General features: G+C 37.3%; 1 protein-coding gene across 9 annotated transcripts in view; it reads left to right on the top strand.

The window, feature by feature from the left end:
- Positions 1 to 3,631: 3,631 nt before the first annotated feature.
- Positions 3,632 to 9,334, top strand: part of LOC121367498 — a 29,373-nt gene continuing 23,670 nt past the window's right edge. For 7 of the 9 annotated variants that reach the window (XM_041491703.1, XM_041491704.1, XM_041491700.1 and 4 more), the window contains exon 1: positions 3,632 to 3,757. The gene's annotated coding sequence lies outside the window, so the exon portion shown is untranslated. Of the gene's footprint in view, positions 3,758 to 7,082; positions 7,171 to 9,334 lie in introns of those variants that run through there. The other 2 variants (XM_041491706.1, XM_041491701.1) reach the window with 2 other exon arrangements.

Below are 9,334 nucleotides of genomic sequence, written 5' to 3'. Positions count from 1 at the left end.
TCAAGATCCTACTCGTGGTCCTGTTACTCCTACCGAGTTAGCCATAGCAGTCGCTAGTCTCAATTCCCGCATTCGAAACTGTGGCGTATCATCTCGTGAAATGTGGACTCAGAGAGACCAATTCACAAGCAGCCAATTACCCCTTTCTGACCAACAACTTATTACAGACCAACACTCCGCCAGATTATCAAACCACCCACACAGTGAGGTATCCAAAACTCTTAAAGGAATCCAATCAACCATGCCTTCAGTACACATTGGTGATTTAGTGTGTCTATATTGTGACAGAAATAAGACATGTGCACGTAATCGAAATTTTGTTGTGAACATTGACGGGCCATGGTGCGACATCCGCAAATTTGTTGGATCACAACTTAGAAATAACTGTTATCGTGTTAAACGTACTGAGTGTTACATAGTACCAAACAAGACTTGTCAAATTCCACAGTGTAATTCCGGTGACACAGATAATGATGATGAAACACCCCCAGATCCTGACGTTGACACAAGTTATGATCTTCCTCCAATTCCAACTGAGATCGCCTCGCCTCTACCAGACATATCTTCCCAATCACTGGACAACATCCTGAACACAACAACGGAGAACTCGCTACTCCCCTCAAGACCACGACGACGGATAAATCTACCAGGTCGATTTAAGGATTTTGTGTTGAACTAACATTCACCATGTTTTTGTTCTAACCACGACATAGAAATATACTGTGTCAGTGTCATGAATCTGCATTATCTATCGTTTACCATGTTTTATTCCAGACCCCAATGACAAGAACATCTACCGCGTCGATTTTGATGATTTTGTGTTGCTTTAATAGTAACCATACATTTATTATATACTCACAGACAGTAAGTTCTAACCTTAACATTAACAGTACAAAAACAAAAAGAAGAAAAAAGTGGTTACGCCAGATATTATGTTAGCAACCTTAGTTGGAGTTATCTCCCTTGATGTATTGGGTGAAAGTAATCGCCCTTGTTTTTCACTCTTCCTTCTCCTTTTGTATTTCTAAGTTTGTGTTTCTGATCAGTAACTATTAGGGTGGCAACTTTTCTCTTAACTGGCGCTGGTCTATATTACACAAATTTAAACATCTAACCACTACTTAACAATCGAAATAGAACGCTGGAACAACACCTCAGTTGCAGATCGAGCGTGCACATTATGTAACAACAATGACATTGGAGACAAATTTCACTGTTTATTCACACTTTATCCCTTTCAAGTCAGTCTTCACGGTCACTTTTCACTAATTCAACTTTTGACAACTGCAAGTTTAATACAGTAATATATAAAGCTTCTAAATAATTTGACGCTCCCTTATATTAATTAGTTAAATTCATACTCTAACCGCTTTACAACAAATCTTCCATTTAGGTATATAGATCGTTCAATTCTTAATTAATTATCGTTTGATATTTTTGAAAAAAAAAAAAAAATGTTTGCGTAATCAGTTGTTATTTAGTTATTTTAAAATTTATAACTTTTTATCCGCATTTGATTCAGAAAATTAAAATTTATAAAACCCTTATGTAAATCATTATAATGAATCGGAGATTTGACGGAAAAAACCCCCGAATGTAACTTTCTAAGGGAATTCTCTTACTTGTGTATTGATACAGTTGTAAATCATTGTGGAATAGCGTTCGATTGGGGTTTTAAATGTAGTTTTCTTTTTCTTCTTCGTCGTACGCTCAGACAGGGACCCCAGTGGCTCGAATAAAAGCTGCTGTATTAGTAGTACCAGGGCCTATTGGGTACCATGTATGCAAATGAGCTAGGTCACGTGACCTATCCTGCGCTCTGATTGGTTTACGGGGGTGGGGTCTAATGACGTGGCTGCTGCTGCTGCACGCACTTAAATTATCTATAGGGCTACCTGTCCAGGACAGTGGGAGGTAGTGGTTAGTGAAACGTCAGGGTAGTGACCAGTTGACACCCGGATACGAACCCAGTACCTACCAGTCTTAACCACTACACCAATGAGGCCAATAATAATGTGGGTTTATTTATTTAAATACAACAATGTCTCGGGCATTTCTTGTGACTTCACACCCCACGCCATCCATAGCGTCCCCACGCTATCTCGAGGTCAAGACGTGTCTGAACACGTTCTGGAATGACTCCTGGCCATCGCCGAATATGGGCACGTTTTAAAACTTCCCCTCCCCCAGATGTGCACAGCTGCCAAACCCATTAATCAGGTCACCGAGGTCAGCTGAGAACTGCCAAAGTCATTAACTCCCGTGAAAGTAGCGTCCCTACACTTAAACCTGACAGCTGTCAAACCCATTCACCGAGCTGAGTTCGTTGTTAAATAAAACATTTCCTTCCTTCCTTCCTGATCCCGTTCCATCGGTCTCCTGGCGCCACGAAACGGAGCACGGGGATCACCAGTAGCTTGTGTTGGACCATTTCGAGGCATAGGGCCCGGCACTCTTCCACCCTGGCGGGTCTCCAACGGTTGAGCATCATCTGTCAAGTTTCTGTTGTCATCTGTCATATGGGCGGAAATGCGTTGAGCTGCGGTTAGGCGCCTCCCTACAAGTAGTTTGGCCCAGCTCATCCGTCTTCAGCAGTGGTCCATATTAGTCTAGCCTCTACCCTTCAACCAATCGAGCCTGGGTGGCCCTACCAGGAGTCAAAATTCCCGCTGACATAGCTCTCTGGGTCATTGAGGCATACACGCCACCTCACCGCAACAAGGAATGGACCATGAGGTGGAAATACAGTTTTGTATAATGGCAATATTAATGCATTTAGAATTATAAGAATTGGACGTTATATTTTTGACGTTCATGCAATGATAAACACCAAAACCGTTTTACACACTTCGCGCTACGCCATTCGAACGGTTTTGGTGTTTATCATCGCATGAACGTCAAAAATATAACGTTCAATTCTTAAATAAATACTATGAGAAAACAATCAACTCTTTCTTTAGGAAATTAAAACAGAAATATGGACTAGACATCCTGCGATTCGGCTTTTCCCCTTTAGTAGGCGAATATGGGATTTCTCACATTCTTTCATAAACAATTATAAACAATTAATCATATTTAGACCTACTTATTCAACATTAACAAACAACATAAACAGTTATTTTATTAATTTTAAGTAAAGAAAACTAAAATGATTTAGTTTGGTTTCTAAGTAGGCCTATTACCAAAAGTAGTGCAACATTGAGATTCAACGTCGGATTTTTTTTTAAGTCACACGATATCATTTGGACCAATAGGGCCTACACGCATTTATAAGAAAGGAAATGTTTACAGATTCGAATTATCTACTAAATGACCCAACAAATCGGTATACAGCCTGGAAATACAGGCACTTTTGCAGGGAGGGTTAAATTTAGTTTGTTTTGTTTAACGACACCACTAGAGCACATTAATTTATTAATCATTCTGACATATAGTCTTAGACAGGAAACCCGCTACATTTTTTCCATTAGTAGCAAGAGGTCTTTTAAATGCACAGACAAACAGTATAGCACATACCACGACCTTTGATATACCAGTCGTGGTGCACTGGCTGAAATGAGACATAGCCCAGTGATGCAGGAAGGGGGCCGGGGTACCAGTGACTCTGACGTCACACAATCTTTCAAATGACGTAATATCGTTAGATAGGCTATTCGTTTTCCGCCAGTCTTGTCTCCACTTTATTCTTTAACAAAGTTGATTTTGGAAAATGCAGAAGAAAGTCTAGGTTCTTATTCATACCAACCACATATATCAGGTAGGACTATCTGTATGTTGTCCCGTAGCTAATTGGGTGTATGGGGGCATCCCCACCCCTGAAATAAGAATAAGAACAAGAATAAGAATAATTTATTTGCATAACACCCGCATATGGGCAGAGCAAAAATAACTATATAACATACATTTATCTGCAGTAACAATAAATGACAGGCGCGCGTGCAAGCGATATTTCGTTTTTAAAAATATATTTTCCGAGAGAGCATGACCCGAAAACCACTTTTGAAAGTTCGTTCACCACAATCTTAAAAAAAGAAAAGCAAAAAAAGTCCGAACCAAAATGTTAACTACAAAAAGTTGCTCTCCTACCTTTATTTTTCGTTAGATTGTACCCAAATTTTGTCCAGATAGAAATCTTGAAAAAAAACCCACATTACAGTGACACAGATTCCACATACTAGATGATAACCATGTCACCTATCGCATAGGGCAAAAAGCATGTACTTTTGTGCCGGCTGCCATTTTGACTTTTTTTTATGGAATATTCTCCAAGAGGGGTGAAAGGATATGACTTAATCTAACAACGTCATAACAGGTTATGATATAAAAACAAACGTGATGACGTCATATTGATTTTTTTAAAAATATTTTTTAATGATACCACTAGAGATCATTGATTTTATATTAATTATATTACATACTTTGGAAGCTTTCACCCCTCACGAAGAGTATTCCATAAAAATAAAAAAAATGGCAGGCGGTAGAAAACTGCATGTATGTTGCCCTATGCTATCTCAGCAAAGTCGATACTGGCGACATCATTACAGTCTCATATGTGGAATCTGTGTCACTGTAATGGTTTTTTCACAACTTGTGTGTGGACAAAATTTGGGGGAAATGTAACGGTAATTAAAGGTAGGAGAGTACTTTTTCGTAGTTGTTAAAGTGCTGTGCCAGACCATACACTAAAATTTCAAATTCCACAATTAAATGCTTTCTTAATTCATTGCAATAATATTTTACACCGATATGTAAATCAATAATTACGAAAATGCCCCATAAAAGTATTAAAACATCACCCCCGTAGAACACTGCCGGAAACGACCGAGTAAAATTCTCGGTAAAAACATTTGCCTGTAAATAGCCATGACGTCACGAAGGGAACGCGCTTGACAGAAACCTACCACGAGATGACTTCCAGCGCAAGCGAGAGTGGGACCGACAGCGATTCTTCTTTCGATGATGAAGTGTGGTAATGATGACTGGACTAACACAACAAATAATGCCTTATCAGTTTGCCTTATCAGTTTTGAACCTGGAACATCTTCCGACGAACCACCGGCCTGACAGATTACGATGAAAATGGTCGTGGAGACAGCTTACCACTAATTTACAACTTTTATTCTTGTTTTGTTCTTTAGCTTTTCGTGCGAATTATTTTGCTACACTGTATGTTCTAATACTTGTGATGTAGTAGAAAAGACGATAAATAACTCTTGAATTCTACGAGTCAAGTGGACCCGATATCGGTAATTTTAAGAAATAAACAAAAACGACTTTTAGTCCGTCCCATCCCTCTATGAAGATGGGTTTTTTAATGAACAATTTTAGTTTAGTTTGACGTAAAAAAAAGAGTAAAAGTGTTTTGGAAATAACAAAATAATACTATTTTTTTTATGCATTTATGAAAACAGTCTGCTCAGAAATAAATAACTTATTTTAATTTTAAGAAATAAACAAAAACGACTTTTAGTCCGTCCCATCCATCCATGAAGATGTTTTTTTGTGTGAATAATTTCAGTTTAGTTTGACGTAAAAAAAAATAACTTATAGCACATTCCATAGTATGAAAAAAGGTTTTCTCTGTGGGAAGATATAGTAAAATTAATTTAATGTATTTATAGTCTGTTTTACAGGGAACGCCTTTTTGTCATACTATGGAATTTACAAGTCATTTATTTCTTAGCCGATTGTTTTCTAAGATGCATACAAAATTAGCTTCTACTTTTTTTCTTTCTTTCTTACAAAAAAACCCCTACATTTTTGTAGGATGGGACGGACTAGGCTATAGATACTTACTTGTTTGTACTTTATTGTTCTCGAACTGTAAAGAAAAATCTCACAAATGAACGAGATGCAAACGACAACAAATCGGATCTCGATGATTGCACGAACCGTGCATGAAAAACAAACTGACCGGAGTTGAAAGCATAACGCAATTTCGGACATTGACGATATATGCACCCCAAGGTCGTTTCGGTGTGGATGGCGTCGGCTTGTTGTCATTTGTTTTGTGTCGCAGAAAAATTGTTGGTATGGCATCTTTTTTTAAAAGCCATAACACATGGTATTCCCATATCTCGCTTAAGCCGACAAGCCAGTTCGGACGAATCGAAACTAAAGTGCCTGCAGTCACAACGGTCTCCAGCATTTTCTTCCTGTCCATTATTTTCACGTTATTTTAATCAAATTCACACACAGATTTCTCACAGCAACATTACTAGGAAATGCGTGAAGACTAAATTTATCGGCTTTTGTATTGCTACAGCCGCTAACAACATGCCGTTTAACCATAATAAACACAAAAGAAGCAATGAACAATGGTGCTGACTATCGAAAGAAGTTCCCTTCGTGACGTCACGGATCAAATCTTACGGAAATTCCCGAAACGTATTCAGCTGGTTCTGTTTTTCAGGGGAATATTTTTAAATGGAAAATATACCGGTATATAAATTTTTTTACATTTTTTCTTTTAATTTTCTAATCATATTAAATAATATCTTGATTGATATAGCTCGATACATCATACATCTGGAACAGCACTTTAACATTTTGGTTCGGACAGCGGGGGAGGGGGGGGGGGGGGAATCCAGGAATTTTAGCAGGGGGGGGGGTCCAGTCTTGAGCCTTTGAAGGCCCTCCTCCCCCGATAGGAAATTTTAATATTTGAAGATGGCTTTAGATGTAAATTGTCGAAAACCGTACGAAATCGAAAACCATATTATTTTACTTCCGGGTATTTTGTAATGTCTGTGCATGTTCGATCGTTGATACGACAAGAACTTCTTGTTAAGGAAGTACACTTAAAACAAATTTACTTAAAAATGCGGGGGAAAAAGTAAGAATACGTTTTATGCACAGTGAAATGTATTATTACAGTTAATTTGCACCCTGGAATCTTAATGAATGCAATGCAAATGCATCCCTAAACAGCAACAGGTGCACGACGGAATCCACACAACCAAACACGTCTGCTAGCACTGCCAAATGAGTAATGACGGATCATTTCCGGATAGCCGCTTTTAGAACACGTGACTGTTTTCGCGGGAAAAGCCGATTTTATGTTGTTGCCATTACGTTGATAACGTCATAGTACGGTTTTCGATAATGCTTTTAAAATGACGTTTTCTTACCACCTGTTATAATTGTTGATGGAAATGGGATTACATGCGAGTATGTACTTACCTTTTTATACATTTTATTTCTAAATTGAACAAGGTAAACATTAATGTCGTTAATTAAATTGATAGCCTGACATGAATTAGCATGCGCACCAGCCATTTCCTCTTAGTCTTACGGTTTTCGATTAAACGAGTATATATTCCCGTTATCAAAATCCTGCTTGTTCAAACACCCAGGCCATGTCTGAAATGTCTCAGGATCGAACATAACTGTTTGTTTTCTTTATTCTTTTTAATGAAATTAATTTTGTGTCACGAGCAGGTGGGTCCAGACCCCCCCCCCCCCCCCCCCCCCCCCCCCCCGATCCGCGTCTGGACAATAAGGTCGACGACAGTCAGTTTTTGCACCCTTGTTTTGGGTTCGTACACAATAAATATAAAAATCTAACATTATTGTCTTCAATAAGCGTAAAATGAACACAGATCATCTTAACTTTACCATAGGGTCCTCCAAAATTAACATATCTAATGACTACACATATTTGGGTATCACTATAGACAGCCATGGTAAATTCAACATTGGTGTAAAGTGTTTAAAAAACAAAGGACTTAAATCTTTAAATCACTTATTAAAATCAATTCTCAAACACAATCCACCTATCAATATTTGCATTAAACTATTCAATACATTAATTAAACCAGTGTTGTTATATGGGAGTGAAATTTGGGGACCACAAGTTTGTAACACAAATTATTTTACTCTTGATGTAGAAAAAGTACACATAAAATTCTGTAAATGGGTTTTGGGGGTCAATAAATATACCAGTAATGCTGCAGCATTAGCAGAATTAGGAAGATTGCCACTGACGTATGATATAATTATTAATGCCTTTAAATATGTATTACATATCCAGACTTCAAACAACCCACTGTTAACTGCTGCGTTTATTGATAGCTCAAAGTCAGCTCAGAATAACAAACCGTCGAGGGTAGCTAAACTTATTAATGCTGCAAAGCTAATTGGAATTCCTACGCATCTATCTTCAACTCCAGAATTACCGACTGCATGCACTTTAGGTGAAATCGTAATTAAATGCGAGCAGTACTTTTTGCAGTATATTACAACACAGCTAACATCAAACAAAAATTCTAACAAATATGGTAATAAAATGCGCACATATATGTCATTCAAACAAATTTCGAGTTCAGTTGAGTCCTATTTATTACATACCAAAGACTATGAAAGCAGAAAAGCTTTTAGTAGGCTTCGTTTAAGTTCACATTCACTTATGATTGAAAAGGGAAGATACAAGAAACCACCTGTCCCTGCGAATGAGAGATATTGTCCCAACTGTCCCCTAGAAGTTGAAGACGAATATCATTTCATTATGACGTGCCCTATATATAATGCTTTTAGAAATGATTTACATCATAAAATAATAAAACAAGAATCACATTTTTCTTTTTTGACTAATAATGAAAAATTCTTATTTCTTACACGCAACAATATTCCGGAATTATGCCCTATCATTTGCAATTTTGTAAAGAGATGCTTTAAGTTGCGTGAAAGCATATGAGTTGGAAGTGATTTCAGATTGTTTGCATTTCACGTCTGTATAGGCTGATGGAGAATGTGCGGGGTGTGTGTGGATTCGTGAAAAATAATTCACGAACGCCATAGTTGATGGGTTTTTTTTTATGGCTCTGCACTTCTGACAATATTTGCTTTTACCTAAATATTAATTAAGGCTTAAATTACATATGTATTTGTTGATTCAGATGTTTGTTCATGTAATTAATGTATATTTATGTTACTGTTACTGCAGATAAATGTATATTATATTGTTATTTTTGCTCTGCCCATATTCGGGTGTTATGCAAATAAATTATTCTTATTCTTATTCTTATAACATATCTCACCGTAATTTCACCTGAAAGCCATATTTCGTAAAAGGTACAATTTTTTAATCACAAGATTTTCTTCAAACACATTCCGATGCATTAGTAATATTCAAACAAAACATTTTCAATAGCAAGTTTGCATTGGAATTTTTCCAGCATTCTTAAAACGGAAACGTCATGTACCCAGTGTATGGTTATGTTATTGTAAGGCGATTCAAAGTGACGTCATTGGAATACTGACGTCATTCAAATTCAAAATTAGCTATATTAGGTCTCACTACACAAATGTCAGCTGCCATTGAAACCCATGTTAA

Source organism: Gigantopelta aegis, chromosome 3 (genome assembly GCF_016097555.1).
Source record: "Gigantopelta aegis isolate Gae_Host chromosome 3, Gae_host_genome, whole genome shotgun sequence".
Lineage (NCBI taxonomy): Eukaryota > Metazoa > Mollusca > Gastropoda > Neomphalida > Peltospiridae > Gigantopelta > Gigantopelta aegis.
This window is presented reverse-complemented; position numbering and strand designations above follow the sequence as displayed.